General features: G+C 32.6%; 1 protein-coding gene across 2 annotated transcripts in view; it reads right to left on the reverse strand.

Annotated features, from left to right (window-relative positions):
• The window catches only part of LOC129907791 (CD109 antigen), a 203,223-nt gene that overhangs the window by 178,727 nt on the left and 990 nt on the right, over positions 1–23,506 (reverse strand). The gene's annotated exons all lie outside the window — the stretch shown is intronic.

Below are 23,506 nucleotides of genomic sequence, written 5' to 3' on the forward strand. Positions count from 1 at the left end.
CATCTCTCCATAATTTATATGTATTTTTCTCGCCTGTGAATGTGCATAGAGATTTGAATGCATCTAATTGGATATCATTTCCATTCGTGTGGGTAGTCTCTATTCCTTTTAGAGGTACTACGTTAATATCTAACCCTTTGGTTTGTTTTTCTAAATTCTGTATTGTTTGTTTCAATATCAGATTTGTGTTTGATTGCTCTGTGGCTATAGCGTTCAATGCGCTGTTATTTTGTTCTAGTATTGCCAATCGGCTGGTCAATCTAGCTAATTCTTGTTCCATTTTACGATTTTCTTTTTTCTTACTGTAGAAAACTTTCATATACAGGGTGGCTGATGAATATCGCTACATTAAAAAATTCAAATAACTTTTTTTTCAGTGTATGGAATTTATTTTTCTTTTTTTCATGTTAAAGCGCATTCAATTTTATTAAATATAGCTTAATTAGTTTTAAAAATAATGGATTTTAAATGCCTTCTTTGGTCGTTAATGCATGTGAGGTGCCTTAAAAAAAACTTGTTTTTTGAAGATTTGGGACAGGAATAACCGCAAATATTTCTCGAATGGATTGTTTTATTTTATTCAAATTTGTTGGTTTTGCTTTGCGGCCTTCCTGTTTACAATAAACTCAAAAGAAAAATTCGGATGCAGTAAGTGCAAGCGATTTAGGGTTTCAACGGAATGTTAAAATCATGCATATGAGCTTATCGGAAAATTTTCGTAGGAATTCTGCGAAAACATTATCCATATTCTATTATGCATTTTTGTTAAATCTAAAAACCAATCTGTAAAATAAAAAAAAATTAACCAGATTCACTAAGTAGAAAAAAAGTTATTAAAGTTTTTTTTGGTAGCGGCTTTCATCAGCCACCCGTATTATGTATGATATGTTTTATCTTCTTATCCTGTGTTATGCACAGTTGGGTGTGGTCGATGATTCAGTTTTATATTTTCACTTTACTTACATGAGCTACGCAACGTATAGTTTGGTGATGGTTACTGATATCTTCGCAATGTTCTCGTTAGTTGAAGTGTGTTGTTGCACAGTTACACTGATTCTACGTTAACACTTTAATACTTAAAAAATTTTAAAACACTGTTCCTAGGTTGGTCTCAAGAGAATTTATTTTTATTTCCTAAGTTACTTATTAACTTTTGATTTGAAATTTTTATAAAATCTCCAGGCAAGATCGCCAATTAATATTTTATTTTAGTAAAATATATTTTAAAAAGATTTGTGGATTATGTCCTTTATTTGAATCTAATTAAATGTCTACAAAGTTATGAAACCTATGAACTAAGAGTGACTCGAATGAGCACTGCTTGGTGTATTTATACACTTCTGTTACATATTGTGGCTTATGTGCTACTATGTATATGTATAACGTTTTATCGTTATCTTAATATTTCTTGGAATTTGTGTACGTGACCATGATCATGTTTGCTTTTCTTTGTTTAATTCTTTATGTCTGGTTTCTATATTTAGAAGCAAATATGATTGTTGGTATCGTACGCAAATTTTACAGTTTTATTTATTTTATTTTTTAATTTACAATAATATATTGGAATTAACTCGTGCGAGTTGACACTTTTGGGTTTTTTTTTTGTGTCAGCGAAATTCTTTGCATTGTGTAATATTCACATCGCTCGTGCGGGGATATAGGTAAAGGATTAGATATGAGGGTACATTGGTAAGTATGCACTTGTTTGTGTGTAAAAATGTGTATTAACATTTGACATGTGCTTGTGCATAATATATGTCCTATTCACACATAAATATGTTCTTTGTTTTTCATTGTCTTTGTTTATATGTTGCGGATTCGTTTTTTTTTTTTTTTTGTAGGTTACCACAGAGAATTTTTGCCATTTTAGATATAATAGTTATATTTTCGCGGGGGAATGGGTAAAGGGTTATATAAGTTTATTTGTGGTTAGAATGCACTTGATGGTATTTATAGACATAGTTTTGCAATGGATTTTCAATTTAGTGTCTTCTTTGTTTTTGAATGAAGAAGAAGCTTTTTATGTTTTGTTCTAGTTTTCTTCAGTAAAAACTAAAATTGAAACGAAACAAAAATAACACAATTGAGATTATAGTGCTAAGCTAATCAATCAAATAAAATTGAGATTTACATTGTGATTTCTTGTAAATTGTGTTGTGCTGATCGTGAGATACAGTTAAAAATACTAATACAAAAATAAAATACCTACATATAAACCTACATAGGTTTTAGTGCTAGTGCTTTAGTTCAAGCTTTAGATATAGATATCTAGGTGCCTAATTCAGTAGAAAATGCCAAAACGCAGTTATTATGGAATCAACAAATTGAAACCCGGTTTCAAAACAAACAAAAATCTAGGTAATTATCTATATTTAACGAAACTATATTTTATTATTTTTTTTTTTTTTTATTTACACAATTTTAACCACCCAAATAAAAAATTACGGGTATTACGAGTATCATTGTCTTGAAAAATTGCATTTTTTTTAGAAGTTCGGAATCGGCGGTTGTTAGTCATTAGATCTTGCTCGTCCATAGGACGTCGTGCTGAAATATATTATTTTTAACCGAATTCTAAAGAGAAGGAGGTTATCAATATACGTTTGTATTTTTGTTTATGTTTGTTACCTCATAACTTTGGACTGGGCGAACCAATCTTGATATTTCTTTTTGTTTTGAAAGCTGGTGCATACAGTATGGTTGCATTTCAATTTCGTTCAATTTTAACTACATAATCCACGAGAAACCCATAAATCCCAGTTTCGATCCATATAAGTCGGTTTTGTTTTTTTTTTTATAAAAATCATTATTCAACTTGCGTTTAGTTTAGTTTTTGCGATAAAAGTCGAGCGAAAATCCATTTTTGTTTTTTATGTATCAAGGAATCATGTAAAGACAAACTTCTTTTGCTTAGGAAATGTAAAAAAATTGAGCTTCAACCTGTTGATGAATTGGAAGTGATTGTTGGCGATGTAGAAATGCCCGCAAATCATTCATTCGATGCATTGAGAGTTACTGTCGAGGAAACAGCACCAGTTGAAGATTTGTTGAAGTTGAGGTTTATTGAAAAAGCCCACAACACAATTTTTTCATCTTCGAAAACTACTTACCTTGTCGTGGTGAAGATGCTCAGTATGTTTCCTTAGCAAAAAAAGTTTTTAAAATTACACCTACTGAGGAAACAGAAGCAAAAAAGTAGCTAATGCCTATCTGAATTCATAAATAAAATATCAGTTTGAAAAAATAGATAATTTTTTTTTTCAAAGTGTTGAGCTTGAAAATTATTGTTGAAAACTTCCCTAAACTTTGATTACATAATTGAAAAATTAATTTCAAGGTTTCAAAAAAAAGTAACTTATAAGTTATAAATGCTGCCTTATTTTTGTTTCCTAATAATGTAGGTATAGGTAAATAAAAAACAAAATCGATTCAGTTACGAACTGAGTTCATTGCATTGGTTACTTAAAAAAAATCTTTATTAAAAAGATGTTGAAAGTAAATTGGATTGATATACCTACATCCTACATATTTGCATAAAAATAATTAGGTAATAATCTTGGTTTGTTTGGTCTATCCAAATTCACACACCTATATTTATTCAAGGCTAAATTTTAAACACAGTCATTATCATAACTATCAACATTTATTCTCGGCTAAATATTTAGTCAAATCAGCATGAGGCCAAAGTTTCAAAAAATCAGTTCAGGAGACACTTTTTGCGGCATTTTCCAAAATCATAATGTCATAAAAGATTTATCTCGAGTCCATCCTCAAACAACATACACATAAGAACCTAAACATTCTATACAGGGTGTCCCAAAAGTCAACGTCGAAACGAAAACGGTTGATAGGGTAGGTGGTGAAAGTTATCAGAAAAATAATTAAATAAATCGCAGCCATATATTTTGTGAGTTATGGGCATTTGAAAAAAAGTCGAAAAAATGGTCAGCCTGTGAAGGTTTTTCATGTGCCGTGACTACAAATCTTAATTTTTCTCATTTTATATGTAATAATCTTGTCTACAATTCTTGCATTGAAAATTTTTTGATAAGACTTATCGTTTTGCTGAAAATTGTGAAAACCAGTTTTTGTGACCTTTGAACTCCCGTAAATTTTTTTCCAGGCCTCAGATCGATGAGGACTTTTAAGATTTAATTTATGATGGTGTTTCCAACAATCCTACCAATTTTCAGCTTACTGGGAATTAATGTAACCTCACCCCCTTATTTTAGTCTAATTTGACCGGACTATTAGCTTTTCGTCTATTACACAAACTACAAATTTGTGGCAGATCAGGGCGATGTGGCATACAATTCAGATTAAGAATTTCTACCCGTGCTCTAAATATGTAGCTTATAGCTTTAGCAAATAGATCATTTGTGAAATAGTTAAGTTTATTTTTATTTAAGGGGGAGTTTCCATTGCATTTAATGGAAGATGGTTGACTAAAGCTTTAGCAAATAGATCATTTGTGAAAGAGTTAAGTTTATTTTTATTTAAGGGGGAGTTTCCATTGCATTTAATGGAAGATGGTTGACTAATTGTTGTATAATTTTTGCAGTTTATAAGATAATCTTATGAAACGTACTTTTTTGAAAAGGTAATAAACGTATGCACATTTTTGCAACATTTTAGAAACATTTCTTTTGCGATTTTTATAAGGGTCGAAATTGATTTTTTTCCTTCAAATTTAGATTGAATCAGAATTTTGGTTGGGGCACCGTTGTTTATAAACTTTTAATTTTTTTTTTTGTTTTATAATGATCAAATGTGTTTTCATGCAGTAGGTGTAACAGACTTTTTTTTTATTAGAGAAAAAGCTTCGTTAATTTGTTGTAATTTCATGTTTTTTTACTCACTCTTCTTAGAATAACTTTACCGTTTGTTAGTGGTTTTAGATGAAACAAAAAGAAAATAATAAAGTGAAATTAGGAGAATCCAATCAAATTTCTAAAATTTAATTTGAAGTTAGTTTGAACGGTTAATTTGAAGGAAAAGTGTCAAAATGCACTTTTTTAGCATTTAGCATGGGGCAAAGCGCGATTATTTTTTAAAATGTTTTTGTATTTTTTAATGAGAAGTTAATAAAGTTGTTTATGCAGCCAGTTTGCCAAAAAAAATTTTTTTTTTATTTACCTACACACTAAAAATTTGATTTTAATAAACCAATATTTGCATCCTTTTTTTTGAGGAAGGCACAGTCAAAGAATCCACAATTTATTTTTATTTTTTTCATTATATTTCGAATCCGTTTCAAAAAAAAATATATATATTTTTGCTCACAGTATATTTAATATAAATTGTTGAAAAAGTGTCTATTTTAGCTTTTTTTACTTTGAAAATTCCATTAATCACGCACACATACAAATTTAGTTCAAAAGAATGCCACTGCGTAAGCTGGCGCTGATGAACTCTTTCTTTCTGTTCTTTTCTATTTATTGAAAAAAAAAACTTGCTCTTGCGCTCTCATTTTCTCGTTATACAGTGGTGGCCACAGAATTAGAAACGAGATATTGCAAATATTTTTATCAATAAGATTTTTTTTTTAAGCACCACTGTGTTTGGCTAGTACCGTTAGTCGATAATGGCTGACATGTTTGTTGCAAACATGTGTTTTCCTGAACGCCGGAAGTTGTGAAAACGTGGTTATTTTAGGGAATTCATTTGAAGTCGACATTTTCGCTGGACAGAAAATTAGAAACGACAACTAGAATCAGTGAATTTTTTTTAAATTGGGCTTTTTTATCGATGTGAGTTGATTATTTTCATTATATTTTAATTATTTTTACAATATAAATTATAATACAGTAAAAAAATGGGTAAAAATAAGTCGTGCAGTCCTGATCTCCGGAAGCTGATTGTGCAGTGTTACCAAAATGAAAATGAGTCAATGAGCTCCATAGCTAAAAGATTTAGCTGTTCAAAAAAGATGGTATTTGGAGCCATACAAGTATTTAAAAGAACTGGAAGCTTTGAAACCCCTAAAAGAAAGCCAATTGAGCGGAAAACGACGCCAAAAGAAGACAGGCTGATATGCAGAATCAGCAAGGCCGATCCTTTCTGGATTCTAACAAGATAAAAGACATTGTTACACCCCAAATCGGTCGAGAACTGTCAGCTAGAACCATAAGGCGTCGCCTCTTAGAAAACGGTCTACGCGGATGTGTTGCACGGAGAAAACTACATGTGTCCAAAAAAAATCTGAAGGCTCGATTGACATTCGCTAGACTGCATTCCAACAAAACAATAAAATTTTGGGAAAAAGTACTCTGGAGTGATGAGTCTAAATTCAATTTGTTTGGGTCAGACGGTAAAGTGTACGTGAGACGTCCACAGAACAAAGAATTAGACCCAAAATACACTCTGAAGACGGTAAAACATGGAGAAGGCAACATTATGGTTTGGGGCGCATTTTCTTGGCGTGGTGTTGGCCCATTAATAAGGATAAACGGTCGAATGGACCAACACGTTTATAAAGGCATACTGGAGAATGTCATGGAGCCTTATTAATTCGCACACATGCCCATTAGTTATATTTTTCAGCAGGACAACGATCCAAAACACACTGCACGGATTGTTAAGCAGTGGTTTGCGGATACAAAAACCAGTGTTTTGGATTGGCCCGCGCAAAGTCCGGACCTGAATCCAATAGAAAACTTATGGGCAGGTGTCGAGAGAGGATTGAAGTCAAAAAAAAATTCGGACGAGCTTTTCCAAAACATCAAGGAGGTCTGGGAGGGTATACCAACATCAAGATGCCGCGCTTTGGTAGAAAGTATGGAACGAAGATTGGCTGCGGTTACACAAAATAAAGGATTCCCTACAAAATATTAACACTTTCTCTATGTTAAAATGAAGATTTTTTAATGAAATACCATTTTTTATGTTCTGTTTCTAATTGTATGGCCACAGAAAATTTGAATCAAATACATATTTATTTTTTTATATTTGATATTGTCTAGCTTTTTTCTTGCATTAGGTATTTAATGTGTACTCTTATTCATGGGCTATAAATTAAACCTCTTTTCAAACTGAAGATATATCTTTTAAAAAAGTTATGAACACTTATATTACTCTATGGGTGTCTTTTCTAATTGTGTGGCCACCACTGCACAGTGGGTCCCGCCATAGGTCAAAAATAAAAAAAGTAAATGTCAATTTTTCAAAATCCAATGATTAAACAACGTTCTACAATCTCCCATCGAACCAAAACCAAAAAAAAATTGACGGTTACCCTTTTTTTCATTTCTTAATAGCCATTCAAAGTCGGTATATAAAAAAAGGTACAGTTTTTTTATCGCTGCAGTTATAAGGTGTGAACTTGCGATAGTGATAGCGGGTGTTAAAAATTGTGAACAGTATTAAATTGTTATGGATATTTAACGAGAAGGTTAATACTTTCTAAAAACATAAATTATATTGTTAAATAACATTAAGGCTAATTGTAATGGGGCTCGTTAACGAAGCAATTTTAACCATTTTTATTTAGCTCAATTTTCATTAAATTAGAGATTTAGTTGGTTTGCCTTCGAGTGCCCTCTACAATTTAAGTTCTCAAATGAAGAATACCGTTCTACCTTTCGAAATAATAGCACCGTTTTTTCCCCTTTTTTCCCCTTTTCGAGTAATACGAGTTTAAATGACGATACACGGAGAAAAAAAAATTACAACGTAAAACTAAAAAAATTCCTTTTTGGCACTATTATTTTTATAAAAGACTGAACTAGAGGGTAAGGGTAAAGTGCTCGACTGACAGGCAGTTCCATTTCCGGCATTAACCATTTTTTTTTTATATTTTCAAAAAAAAAAAAAAATTTTACCAAAATTTTAAAAAACTGACTTGATGCATTTTTTTGCAATAATAAATCATATAAAATGACAATACAGGTGTTTCATTAAAAAAAAAAATGGTCATTATATTTTTGACCGCACTTTGTATGGGAGGTGACCTACTGTGCACTGTATATTGTTTTTTTTTTTTGTGTTTACATAATACTTTTTTTTGTTTCCTATTTCCTCACTCAGGCAGGCAGAAATCATTCATGAAATTATGAAGATGCTGCAGAGAGTAGGTAGATAGTAGATATTTTTTGCAAGATCATTATCTTTGGTTTTCAATAAGGGTTGTTTTGTTCTTGTTGACTCTTGGGTTTTTCCTAACAATTCATTTCGTGTTTATAATATAGCACTCGCGCGTGCGAGTTGACACTTTTGGGTTTTTTTTTTGTGTCAGCGAAATTCTTTGCATTGTGTAATATTCCCATCGCTCGTGCGGGGATATAGGTAAAGGATTAGATATGAGGGTACATTGGTAAGTATGCACTTGTTTGTGTGTAAAAATGTGTATTAACATTTGACATGTGCTTGTGCATAATATATGTCCTATTCACACATAAATATGTCCTTTTGTTTTTCATTGTCTTTGTTTATATGTTGCGGATTCGTTTTTTTTTTTTTTTTGTAGGTTACCACAGAGATATAGATATAATAGTTATATTTTCGCGGAAGAATGGGTAAAGGGTTATATAAGTGTATTTGTGGTTAGAATGCACTTGATGGTATTTATAGAAATAGTTTTGCAATGGATTTTCAATTTAGTGTCTTCTTTGTTTTTGAATGAAGAAGAAGCTTTTTATGTTTTGATCTAGTTTTCTTCAGTAAAAACTAAAATTGAAACGAAACAAAAATAACACAATTGAGATTATAGTGCTAAGCTAATCAATCAAATAAAATTGAGATTTACATTGTGATTTCTTGTAAATTGTGTTGTGCTGATCGTGAGATACAGTTAAAAATACTAATACAAAAATAAAATACCTACATATAAACCTACATAGGTTTTAGTGCTAGTGCTTTAGTTCAAGCTTTAGATATAGATATCTAGGTGCCTAATTCAGTAGAAAATACCAAAACGCAGTTATTATGGAATCAACAAATTGAAACCCGGTTTCAAAAAAAAAAAATGCTAGGTAATTATCTATATTTAACGAAACTATATTTTATTATTTTTTTTTTTTTATTTACACAATTTTAACCACCCAAATAAAAATTTACGGGTATACTACTACCTTTTACGAATTGACAAAGCCTCCAAGATTATCATTGTCTTGAAAAATTGCATTTTTTTTAGAAGTTCGGAATCGGCGGTTGTTAGTCATTAGATCTTGCTCGTCCCTAGGACGTCGTGCTGAAATATATTATTTTTAACCGAATTCTAAAGAGAAGGAGGTTATCAATATACGTTTGTATTTTTGTTTATGTTTGTTGCCTCATAACTTTGGACTGGGAGAACCAATCTTGATATTTCTTTTTGTTTTGAAAGCTGGTGCATACAGTGTGGTTCCATTTCAATTTCGTTCAATTTTAACTACATAATCCACGAGAAACCCATAAATCCCAGTTTCGATCCATATAAGTCGGTTTTGTTTTTTTTTATAAAAATCATTATTCAACTTGCGTTTAGTTTAGTTTTTGCGATAAAAGTCGAGCGAAAATCCATTTTTGTTTTTTATGTATCAAGGAATCATGTAAAGACAAACTTCTTTTGCTTAGGAAATGTAAAAAAATTGAGCTTCAACCTGTTGATGAATTGGAAGTGATTGTTGGCGATGTAGAAATGCCCGCAAATCATTCATTCGATGCATTGAGAGTTACTGTCGAGGAAACAGCACCAGTTGAAGATTTGTTGAAGTTGAGGTTTATTGAAAAAGCCCACAACACAATTTTTTCATCTTCGAAAACTACTTACCTTGTCGTGGTGAAGATGCTCAGTATGTTTCCTTAGCAAAAAAAGTTTTTAAAATTACACCTACTGAGGAAACAGAAGCAAAAAAGTAGCTAATGCTTTTCTGAATTCATAAATAAAATATCAGTTTGAAAAAATAGATAATTTTTTTTTTCAAAGTGTTGAGCTTGAAAATTATTGTTGAAAACTTCCCTAAACTTTGATTACATAATTGAAAAATTAATTTCAAGGTTTCAAAAAAAAGTAACTTATAAGTTATAAATGCTGCCTTATTTTTGTTTCCTAATAATGTAGGTATAGGTAAATAAAAAACAAAATCGATTCAGTTACGAACTGAGTTCATTGCATTGGTTACTTAAAAAAAATCTTTATTAAAAAGATGTTGAAAGTAAATTGGATTGATATACCTACATCCTACATATTTGCATAAAAATAATTAGGTAATAATCTTGGTTTGTTTGGTCTATCCAAATTCACACACCTATATTTATTCAAGGCTAAATTTTATACACAGTCATAATCATAACTATCAAAATTTATTCTCGGCTAAATATTTAGTCAAATCAGCATGAGGCCAAAGTTTCAAAAAATCAGTTCAGGAGACACTTTTTGCGGCATTTTCCAAAATCATAATGTCATAAAAGATTTATCTCGAGTCCATCCTCAAACAACATACACATAAGAACCTAAACATTCTATACAGGGTGTCCCAAAAGTCAACGTCGAAACGAAAACGGTTGATAGGGTAGGTGGTGAAAGTTATCAGAAAAATAATTAAATAAATCGCAGCCATATATTTTGTGAGTTATGGGCATTTGAAAAAAAGTCGAAAAAATGGTGAGCCTGTGAAGGTTTTTCATGTGCCGTGACTACAAATCTTAATTTTTCTCATTTTATATGTAATAATCTTGTCTACAATTCTTGCATTGAAAATTTTTTGATAAGACTTATCGTTTTGCTGAAAATTGTGAAAACCAGTTTTTGTGACCTTTGACCTCCCGTAAATTTTTTTCCAGGCCTCGGATCGATGAGGACTTCTAAGATTTAATTTATGATGGTGTTTCCAACAATCCTACCAATTTTCAGCTTGCTGGGAATTAATGTAACCTCACCCCCTTATTTTAGTCTAATTTGACCGGACTATAAGCTTTTCGTCTATTACACAAACTACAAATTTGTGGCAGATCAGGGCGATGTGGCATACAATTCAGATTAAGAATTTCTACCCACCACAGTTTATGCTTTGTACGATGTCAAAGCGGTGGCAGCTAAGGTTAGGTTGGATCGCTGAGTGGTTCTTACTTCTTAATAGTACAATCCTCAGAAATTCAACTTCACCATAGATTCGGGGTCCCTAATTTCAGTGGTGGTGTGAGCTTCTTGAAACCGTGCCGAAGAATGCAAGACTGGGGGGTAAACCAGTCACTTACGAGCTCTTTCGGATGCCTGGCAAGGTCCGAAATAGACTAGCCTTACCCCGGTACACGGCTCTGCCGGGGCTGACCTTTTCTTTCCGTTTCTACTCGTGGGACCTTCTATGAACTCTTTAAACAAAAAAACAAAACAAACAAACAAAACCAAAAAAACATGGCGGGAAGCAGGACTTGCCGGCCACTTGCTCTAAAAAAGCGAGTGATGCGGCAGTCATGCCAACGTCTACTACTTGCAGGACGGAGTCAAATCCTAATGCTAGTAGTACGAACAATCTTCCGGGAACGGCGCCTCTGCTGCCACCGGTTCGCGATGAGGAAGTGAAAAACAACCAAACCGTAAACCTAGGTGGCGGAATGTCTCTCCTGGAAAGAAACAAACTTCCGGAGTTGCCAACTCTGCTGCCACCGGCCAGCGGCGAGGTAGTTAAGAACGACCAAACCGCCAACCAAGGTGACGGAACGTCTCTCCCGGAAGGAAGTATGAAAATGTGTGGAAAGGGGACGGTGTCACTGCTGCCACCGGTCTGTATCACAGACCAAGGTGACGGGGCACCCAAACCAGGAAAAAACAATGTCCAAGGGGGGGGAGGCAGGGATGCTATTAGCAACTCTGTCTCTACCTCCAATGCCCGTAATACCAGTGAGACGGGGAAGAATATCGTGGCGGGAGGGGTTAGTGATACTAAAACCGCTGGCCACGATAAGTCATCCTCGAATCCAGCTGCTCCTTCCCTTGGTGGAGCTGCAGTTCTGAACAAGAACTCCAGCTCGGCCAAGGAAGGGGGCAAAACGAGATCCAGACCCGCTAATGAGCGTCGCCGAGCGATGAAGATCATCGAACTCGATGCTGAAAAAGCCCCGGGGGAGAGAAGTCGTTCTGAACTCGGCAAGCTCAAGTGGGCGAGGAAAGTGATGGAGAGGATCAGCAAAGACACTACGTCTGAGCGAGAAAGGTCCTTTGAGGAAGAAAATCCTCAACCCAAAAAAGCAAGGGTGTTGGATGGCGTACCACCGACACTTCGAATTGGGAATACCTTTAGTGACGTGGTCAAAGAAAAGGTTACTGTTGCGGTCATCGACAGAGGCAATTTAGATGGAAACATCTCGCCTGATCATTGGGCGGACGTCACCTCGGGTTCAGGTTCATCCCTGTTCTCGAGGCGAACCCAGGCCCCCTTCCAAAGGTAAGCGACGGAGGATGGCACCAAAATAGGGTCAAACTCATCGTTTGCGATGATCAGAGATCGTTACATCTCTATAAGCTTGCTGTGGGTGATTTGGGTGAGATCTGGCCAGGTGCTAAGCTGGAGGTTGTGCCAAGGGAGGAAATCCCTTGCAGGCCAAGAGCTCGTACTCTGGTCCCGGCCTTACACACGTCACCAGAGATGGTTCTCCGACTGATTCAATTCAGTAACTCTTCGATGCCCACTCACGACTGGAAAGTCCCAATCATCGAAAAAGAGCCGGTGGGGCGCTATCGTTCGGCTCTTGTTATCATTAACAAAGAATCACTGGATCCTCTGGCTGCAACCGGGGGAGTTATCCAGTATGGATTTGATAGCCTTGTGCTAAAAATCTATAAAAAAGATGAGGAGATGGCAAGGCTTGCAGGCCATACGGCGCAGTCTGAAATGGAGGAATTGGGCATATGTAAAGCACTTTCAGCAATGGAAGTGGATGCATCATGCAGCTCTTCCATTCCAGATCAGCGGTCATCTTCGAAAGTTCCCGAAGAGGGAACAAAACAAACCCCAGTGTCAGTAAATGACACGAACCAAAACCCAGCGTCCGAAAAGGACGCGAAAAGAATATCTTCCGTATTGGAAGATGATGAGATGGCTGCAAGTTTGTCCGACATGGACATTGTCAGCGTTGCGCAGGAGGATCTTCTTTCTGAGGATGAGCTATTAAACTCTACCTCAGAAACGGAAGACCTAAATGCCACAGTGGTGGAGGTTGATCGTACTGGTTGTAGCCATGCTGCAGGTGGTACAGATTAATCTCCAACACTCCATAAAGGCTTCGGCCGCCCTTCTTCTCCGACTAAGCAAGTCCGGAGAGGATATAGTCCTGATCCAGGAACCTTGGATTGTAAAATCCTTGGTGAGAGGCCTCGGGACGAAAGATTATTCTCTGCTGTATGTGACGGATAAAGGTGAGCCTAGATCCTGCATACTAGCAAAGAAAACACTAACAGTATTTTTACTCCCTAATTACAGCGATCGTGATATCACAACCGCTACACTGCAGACCTCCAAAGGAACATATTGGATTACGTCTGTTTACCTAGGCCATGATTGTGGGCCGCCTCCGGGGGAGACACTTGGGCGAATGATCGCAGCAGCAGCGAGCCAAAAAGTAGATCTCCTCATTGGCAGTGATGCTAATGCTCATCACACAGTGTGGGGGAGTACTGACGTAAATGAAAGAGGTGAGTCACTTTTTGATTTTATTCTAAGTACTAGTCTCCTTATTTGTAATATTGGTAATGAACCTACCTTTGTTACAAAGAACCGACAAGAGGTATTGGACATTACCCTTGTATCACAAACAATTCACCACAAGATAAGGAATTGGGCTGTATCTAAAATGATATATGTAACATTGTTGAGAATATTCCATAAATAACCGAGATAAAATGTATTTTCTTAAGAAATCCGACTTTTTTATTAGGTAATTTTTCCATATTACACTGCGCGTCACTTAAATAGAAACAACAATTTTTCTTTAGAAAATAGCGATTGGCGCTTTGGTGAGGTAACTTACTAGATTTTTGGCTTTGCATAAACCAAAACAGAAACGGTATGGCTACTAGTTGCGTTTTTTCGCATTACTTCACAAAAAACAGTGTTTTTTTTTTTTGCGTCACTTGAATAGAAACAAGCTCTTAAATTAGATAAAATTATGAAAAATCATGGACAACACTAATTTTAGTAAAACAGTATTAAACTTTGATATTATTTGCACATTATAACCAATTATGGGCTACGAGCTACAGTGCGGTTCACATGGTTAGACGCACCAATTTTCGTTTACATAATTTCCATTTTTTTTTGTGTGTGTGCAAGAATAACCAAAAAAATTGTATTTATTAGAATGGTTATTTAGTTCTTAATAGAAAAACAAAAAGAAATAGTGGGTGAGTGGAAGTTAACGGTACTTTTTAGTCCTTCTTGTCCGTGATGTAAGAAAAAGGGCAGCTTTTTTCGGTTCACATGATTAGACGCACACCTTAAATTAGTTAGTTTGGCGAGATCTATTGCACTGATTTGATTACATTTGGAAGATTAAACATCAAGAAGTTATTTTTTAGTGATTTTCATTCAAAATCTGTTAAAAAAAATTCTGAGCGCGAAAGAATAAGGGATAAATGACGCGTTGGATTCCGAAGGTCTTTCCATTAGCCCCATTGCCAAAAAAATAGGATGAAGTGACTATTTCGAGAGAAATTATTTAAAAAACAGTGCCTCCTACGAAAAAAAACTTCAAAGGAGGAACAATAGAAGCTTTAACACCCCAGGAAAAATGAAAATTTATGAAAAAAGCGTCGAAAACAGCTCTATCCCCGAGCAAATTTAAAGAAAAAGCTAGGCTAACGGGAAGAACATCAACTTTTCGGTGATTTTTTTTTAATGCTGAACATCATAGATTAAAATGTAACCTAAGAATAGTTTTTAAAAAACGCCGTTTGAAAAAAAGAGCGGATTAAAACGAAAACTAAATCGAATATAATATTAAATGGCTCCCAAAACCATTACTCCTCCTTTTCTTGAATGTTGAAGTGTCAAAAACTTTTCCTCCTTGTGAAAATCGTGACAGTTGTGGAAATAACCATGAGAACAATTCAAATTAAATTCTTTTTCATTAGAAAAAACACATTTCGCCAATTTAAAAAAACTTCAAAAACTTGTTTCCCACGTTATGTGAAGACGTGCGATCTCCATCCGCTGTTTCTTTCAAATTGTGGTTTTTAAAAACTATTCTTAGGTTTAATTTTAATCTAGGATGTTCAGCATTAAAAAAAAATCACCGAAAAGTTGATGTTCTTCCCGTTAGCCTAGCTTTTTCTTTAAATTTGCTCGGGGATAGAGCTGTTTTCGACGCTTTTTTCATAAATTTTCATTTTTCCTGGGGTGTTAAAGCTTCTATTGTTCCTCCTTTGAAGTTTTTTTCGTAGGAGGCACTGTTTTTTAAATAATTTCTCTCGAAATAGTCACTTCATCCTATTTTTTTGGCAATGGGGCTAATGGAAAGACCTTCGGAATCCAACGCGTCATTTATCCCTTATTCTTTCGCGCTCAGAATTTTTTTTAACAGATTTTGAATGAAAATCACTAAAAAATAACTTCTTGATGTTTAATCTTCCAAATGTAATCAAATCAGTGCAATAGATCTCGCCAAACTAACTAATTTAAGGTGTGCGTCTAATCATGTGAACCGAAAAAAGCTGCCCTTTTTCTTACATCACGGACAAGAAGGACTAAAAAGTACCGTTAACTTCCACTCACCCACTATTTCTTTTTGTTTTTCTATTAAGAACTAAATAACATTTCTAATAAATACATTTTTTTTGGTTATTCTTGCACACACCTACAAAAAAATGAAATTTATGTAAACGAAAATTGGTGCATCTAACCATGTGAATCGCACTGTACCATTAAGCACCACAGAAAATGCATAAATACAATTTAACACTGAAAATGCACTTGTACTGTACACAATCGTGGACCTATTTGTAGAAAGTGATAAAAGTATTTGGTAACTTCTTACAAATTAAGAAAATGACATTTTCTACAATTTAAGGACTGAATAAATGAAATAATTATTTGTTTTCATCCGGAATGCATCTGTTTTGTTTCTATTGCGTTGTTTTTTTCAGGAACTATCCTTGTGTAATCTCTAAGACGCTTGTTTTCCACGTTCCTAAACTTCTTAAGAGCTTCTACCATTATTTCTTTGTAAAAGTTTGCATCTTTTTTCGGAGCGTGAAGCTTCAATTTTGCTATTGCACATCATAAAAACAAAGCGTACTACTATAACACATTTTAGTGCCCTTTGGTGGCGATGCGATAAAAGTTATTCTTTCATAAACCAATGAAATAGGACTAATATTAACGTGGTCCATCTGAGTGAGGTATGTTTTCCTTTAAAAAACACTCTTTACCTCACTTCTTTTAGGTTCGAATGCAACTATAAAATAGTTAACTTTTTTGTAATCTTAGTAGAACTTAAAATGTTGTTATTTTGCATTTTGAGGCTTTTTTAATGTTGTGTACCTTTTATAAATTCCATGATGGAACAAACAAACACATTACCATCGCACTAACACCACGTTTTTGAACGATTTTAGCGGCAAAGTGAAGGAAATTGCAGCGAATTTTTAAATTATTTTTTTCTGTGCTCGTGGTTTGGGTCTCACCTATCTTATTTTTTTATTCAATCACTAGTTTACGATATTTTAAATATATTCTCATCCAAATTTGGCAAATTTTCTAATATCTTTCGCGATATTTTTGCATAGTGCATGTGCATTTCCAATGTTAAATTCTATTTATGCATTTTCTGTGGTGCCTATTGGTAGCTCGAAGCCCATAATTGGTTATAATGTGCAAATAATGTCAAAGTTTAATACTGCTTTACTAAAATTAGTGTTGTCCATGATTTTTCATCATTTTTATCCAATTTAAGAGCTTGTTTCTATTCAAGTGACGCAAAAAAACACTGTTTTTTGTGAAATAATGCGAACAAACGCAACTAGTAGCCATACCGTTTCTGTTTTGGGTTTTTTTGTTTTTACAACATTGTTTGTTAAAAGTTCCTCTTTGAAAATGCAAAACCAAAAATCTACTAAATTACCTCACCAAAGCGCCAATCGCTATTTTCTAAAGAAAAAATGTTGTTTCTATTCAAGTGACGCGCAGTGTATTTAAGTTTTGTACCCATTTAGAACCTTTCAGATTACAATAACCTAATAAAAAAGTCGGATTTCTTAAGAAAATACATTTTATCTCGGTTATTTATGGAATATTTTCAACAATGTTACACCATTTTGAAAAGAGAATTGAACACACCAACTTTAAAGGTCACTTGCCGAAACATCGTAGTGAATTTTTTTTACACTACGGTTCATTGAATTAGAGTCATGTAAAATTGTTTAGTACTTTGTTGGCCAAAAAAGTAATATTTGGCTTGAAACTGATGCAGCTGAGTTAAAATTTTTGAATGCATGTAGCAGGGTTAGGTATTCAAGGTTCCGTAACAAAAGAAAAAAATGAGAAAAATTAAGATTTGTAGTCACGGCACATGAAAAACCGTCACAGGGTGACCATTTTTTCGACTTTTTTTCAAATGCCCATAACTCACAAAATATATGGCTGCGACTTCTTTTATTATTTTTCTGATAACGGTAGATAGGGTAGGTGGTGACAGTTATCAGAAAAATAATAAAAAAAATCGCAGGCATATATTTTGTGAGTTATGGGCATTTGAAAAAAAGTCCAAAAAATGGTCGCCCTGTGACGGTTTTTCATGTGCCGTGACTACAAATCTTAACTTTTCTCATTTTTTTCTTTTGTTACGGAACCTTGAATAACCCTGCTACCAAATGCATTCAAAAATTTTAACTCAGCTGCATCAGTTTTAAAGTAAATATTACTTTTTTGCCCAACTAAGTACTAAACAAATTTACATGACTTTAATTCAATGAACCGTAGTGTAAAAAAAAATGCACTACGATGTTTCGGCAAGTTACCTTAAAAGTTGGTGTGTTCAATTCTCTTTTCAAAATGGTATAACATTGTTGAGAATATTCCATAAATAACCGAGATAAAATTTATTTTCTTAAGAAATCCGACTATTTTATTAGGTAATTTTCCATATTATTTAAGTTTTTGTATTCTGAAAGGTTCTGAAATGGTACAAAACTTAAATAATATGGAAAAATTACCTAATAAAAAAGTCGGATTTCTTAAGAAAATAAATTTTATCTCGGTTATTTATGGAATATTCTCAACAATAATATACCATTTTGAAAAGAGAATTGAACACACCAACTTTTAAGAAAACTTGCCGAAATGTCGTAGTGCATTCATGTAAATTTTTTTAGTACTTAGTTAGGCAAAAAAGTAATATTTACTTTAAAACTGATGCAGCTGAGTTAAAATTTTTGAATACATTTTGAAGCAGGGTTATTCAAGAATCCGTAACAAAAGAAAAAAATGAGAATAATATTAAGATTTGTAGTCACGGCACATAAAAAACCGTCACAGGGTGACCATTTTTTCGACTTTTTTTCAAATGTAAAATATAATGCTGCGATTTTTTTTATTATTTTTCTGATAACTGTCACCACTGTACCCTAACTACCGTTTTCGATTCGACGTTAACTTTTGGGACACCCTGTATAACAACGCACGCACGCGCGAGTGTAGTATAATAAACAATACAACCCAGAAATCAACGAGCGATGTGAATATTACACAATTCAAAGAATTTCGCTGACACAAAAAAAAACCCAAAAGTGTCAACTCGCACGCGCGAGTGCGATATTATAAACACGAAATGAATTGTTAGGAAAAACGCAAGAGTCAACAAGAACAAAACAACCCTTTTTGAAAACTAAAGATAATGATCTAGCAAAAAATATCTACTATCTACCTACTCTCTGCAGCATCTTCATAATTTCATGAAAGATTTCTGCCTGTCTGAGTGAGAAAATAGGAAACCAAAAAAAAGTATTATGTAAATACAAAAAAAAAACAAAATAGGTATAAGGAGAAAATGAGAGTCAAGAGCAAGTTTTTTTCAATAGAAAAGAACAGAAAGAAAGAGTTCATTAGCGCCAGCTTACGCAGTGGCATACGAGGTTTGTATGTGTGCGTGATTAATGGAATTTTCAAAGTAAACAAAGCTAAAATAGACACTTTTTCAACAATTTATATTAAAAATACTGAGCCAAAAAAACATATACAGTAGCGAGCAAAAAAAATGCAAACGAAAAAGTTTTAAAGAGTTTTGAACAAGAACTAAGTTACCAAATTTGGCATATTGAAACTGTTTTATTTTCATTAAACAGAGTCAATTTGTTCAATATTTTACTCCAAAAACATTATTTGGCCAAAAGTCTACCTAAGTATGCGTTTTTAGACGAGCGAAAAAATGCAAATGTTTTTATCGTTTGCATTTTTTTTGCTCGCTACTGTATATATTTTTTGAAACTGATTTGAAATATAATGAAAAAAAATATTCCTCAAAAAAAGGATGCAAATATTGGTTTATTAAAATCAAATTTTTAGTGTGTAAATAAAAAAAATATTTTTTTTGGCAAACTGGCTGCATGAAAAACTTTACTAACTTCTCATTAAAAAATACAAAAATATTTTAAAAAATAATCATGCTTTGCCCCAAGACTAAAATGCTAAAAAAGTGCATTTTGACACTTTTCCTTCAAATTAACCGTTCAAACTAACTTCAAATTTAATTTTAGTAATTTTATTGCACTCTCCTAATTCCACTTTATTATTTTCTTTTTGTTTCATCTAAAACCACTAACAAACGGTAAAGTTATTCTAAGAAGAGTGAGTAAAAAACATGAAATTACAACAAATTGACGAAGCTTTTTTTCTAATAAAAAAAAAAATCTGTTACTGCTTGAGAACACATTTGATCATTATAAAACAAAAAAAATAAAAAGTTTATAAACAACAGTGCCCCAACCAAAATTCCGACTCAATCAAAATTTGCAGGAAAATTTTCAATTTTCGACTCTTATAAAAATCGCAAAAGAAATGTTTCTAAAATTTAAATGCAAAAATGTGCATACGTTTATTGCCTTTTCAAAAAAGTAAGTTTCATAAGATTATCTTATAAACTGCTTAAGTTATACAGCAATTAGTCATAAAAATAAAAATTAAGAAATTGAAACATTATGAAAGGAAAAAAAGCTATTTAAACCACTAAAACACAATTTTTTTTATTTCATATGTTTTCATGTCAAATATGAGAGTTTACGTTTGACTAGCTTTATACTGCAAATTCGCATTCTAAAAGCTAGTTGAAATTCGACTACGTAGTCACTACATTCGTGAATGCGCCCATTGTTCCAGGATGCCACCTTTTTTGCTTAGCATGGCAGTATTGCCCTGTACCGAATCAAAATTTAATTGATACAAATTTAAAAGCAATCTTAGAATTTGGTATTATTATCTCAGAAATAATTGTGACTTCTGTTTTAGTGGAGTAACTAAAGCCCAAAAATTTGGCAATATTAGGGAACCCGGCCGAAGAGCTTAGATTTTGATGATCTTTTTTTTCAAACGTCGGTAATTAAAAATACTTTAAAGTCTATAGATTAAAAATTGCCGGTGTTGCCGTTTTGATTTTTTAAATTTAATTGAAGATTTTTGTGAACAAAAATAAATTTTTTTCAAAAATTTTTCTTAAATTTCATAAATTAATTGATGCCAAAAGATTGTCTAGGAAATTCAAGGAAAAAAAATATATGGGAATGAGGGACAATCTTCCATAGTTCAAGCGATAGATGCAATTTTCTTATTAATTGACTTCAAACACAAAAAAAAATATTTGAACACAACGGCAACACCTACAATATTCAAATATAGGGTGCTTTCATAAATGCATGGTTGCGCAAGTCTGACCAATGCAAAGCTTTCATTAATGCAAATGACAAATGTCAGGTGTTCATAAATGTAAAACGCAAATATTTGCAGCGCAAATGTGCAAATGAAAAAATTCCCATGCGCAATGAATTTAAACTCAAAGAAAGAAGGAAAATGCGGTAAAAATGATACAGCTTTTCTTTATTTCTCAATTTTGTCAAAATATTGATTGGAAATTCAAAGTTCAATTAAAAATAACAAAAATAGCCGCGAATTTCTTGGATATAATAAATTTGTAAATATTTAGAGAAATGTTAAAAAAAGTTGTTTTTTCTTCTTAAAGAAGATATGATTGTTTTGGAGAAGAGGCTGAATTGAAATTTAAAAATTTTGCCAAATGACGCAAATCAGAAAAAGTGTTCATAAATTCAAAGTAAAATACATGCGCAAATAGTTTTTCTGACATTAGTCTGATCGCAAATGACCGCATGTAAACAAAGCAACCATGCAATTATGAAAGCACCCATACATTTTTTAAAAGCTAGAAGCTTAGTATATATGTAAAATTAAAATTAAGTTAATTGAATGAACGGCTTTTGAAAGAATGGTAATTGAACTCAGATTTTTGGAAAAAAAGTTATTGAAAAAATTTTAACATGTACTAGTTTTTTAAACTTGGTAAACTTGGTCGTAATATAAAATGCATTTATTTTCAAATTTTTTTGGCCGTATTTATTATGATTTCAAATTATAAAAGGAAATGTCAATATGTATTACGGTTTATGAAAAAAAAAGTACATATTTCATTTTCGAAGAACTTTTTTTAATAAAAGTTTTTGAAAAAAAATGTAACCTATTTTTTTTTAAAGTTCAACATCTAAACATAAAATTATTTTTTATTCATTTAATAACCCTTAATGTTGAAAGTTAAATAGCAAAAATTTAAAGTTCCTATTTACCACAGTCTTTGAGAAAATAAATTATTTCAATGCAAAAATTCAGTTTTAATAAAAAAAAAACCATTGAAATTGAAGTAATTTTTCATTTTTTTTTTTTTTTCAAAAGTGTGATAAATTTTATCTTTTTTGCTTCGAAATTCAACTGATAATATTTATGGCAAAAAATTTTTGTTAAATAAATACATACTTTATTAGAAAAAGTTTAGAAAAAAGTCATTTTATATTTTTCTAATAACATTTTTTTTTTAATTCTGAGTTTGAGGACCATTTTTTCAAAAAGTCTTGATTAAATTTAGTGGATTTAAATTTAAGAGATAAGAATGAGCTTTTAGCTTTTTAAAAATGTATTTTAAAATATTGTAGGTGTTGCCGTTGTTTTCAAAAATATTTTTTTTGCGTTTGAGGTCAGAATGTTAGAAAATTGCATTTATCGCTTAAACGATGGAAGATTGTCCCTTACTGCCTTTTCAATATTTTCCTTAAATTACCTAGAGAATCTTTTGCTACTATTTGTTTTATGAAATTTAAGCAAAAAAAATGGTTTTGTTAAAAAAAAATTTAATTTTAATTTAAAAAAAACAATACGGCAACACCGGCAATTTTTAATCTATAGACTTTAAAGTATTTTTAATTACCTACGTTTGAAAAAAAAATCGTCAAAATCAGAGCTGTTCGGCCGGGTTCCCTAGTAATTTGCTTTAGTTACTCTACTATTTACAGGTAAGATATTTTATCAAAAAAGTGCTTTGATAAAAAAGCAGTGATGAACTTGTGAATGAATTGAGATTGAGGTTTACTCCAATATAAACAGAATCAAATCACTTTTGTCGACAACCTACGAGGTGTGGTGAATCACCTTAATTGTTTCTCATTGGTATTAATGCATTTATGAATTCAGACATAGGTTGAAATTGAAGTTTACTCCAATAAAACATTTAAAAACAATAACTTCAACGATAGATAACCCAAATTGGCCTCGTTATTCGAAATTACTACCTACTGTATAGTAAAATGTATATTGAAAATTAATCATAACACTCCAGTCAAAGCGTCGGAAAAAAGGGCCTCACCTTGCGCAGAGAGGCACTGTCAGTTTTTATTTCATGGATCGATAGGGGTATATTTAAAAGGCTTAAACCCAATTTCTCACCACCTGATCATTCTTTTTAGCGGAGTTATTCACAAAAATGCATTTTTTGGGATATTTTACTTCTAAGCTAATATCTTTGCTCCAGATTGTCGTAGACCAAAAAATAAACATACATTCTCTATCGTTGTATATAATTTTATTGTATTTGAGTGAGTAAATATAAAATGGCAGCCATTTACAGTCAAATTCTTGTTGTTAAAAAACACATTTTTGTCATTATTTCGAAAAAAGCTTATATCATGATTGACATTTTTCTAACCTATTTTGTAGCCCTGTTTATGTTCTGCATTTTAAAGAAAAAATGAGCTCTTTATCACCAAAGATGAACGCACGCAAAACCAGTGCGAAAACACCCAAAAATATCGTTTTTTGGGAATAACTCGACTTCAGAATGTCCTACTGCAAAAAATAAAGCAATTAATTGTTCGTTACAACATTTTCTATCAATTTAAAGCACAATCTTTTTGTTGAAACAAATAAAAAATAAGTAATATTAAGTCAAAGTCGTTTTTTTGTTTAGCAAACTCTTGCCTTATTATTTTGCAAACGGTGCAAGTATTGGCTAAAAAAATAAAATATTATTGTAGTCCTTTAAATTATCT

The sequence above is a fragment of the Episyrphus balteatus genome, chromosome 1, assembly GCF_945859705.1.
Source record: "Episyrphus balteatus chromosome 1, idEpiBalt1.1, whole genome shotgun sequence".
Lineage (NCBI taxonomy): Eukaryota > Metazoa > Arthropoda > Insecta > Diptera > Syrphidae > Episyrphus > Episyrphus balteatus.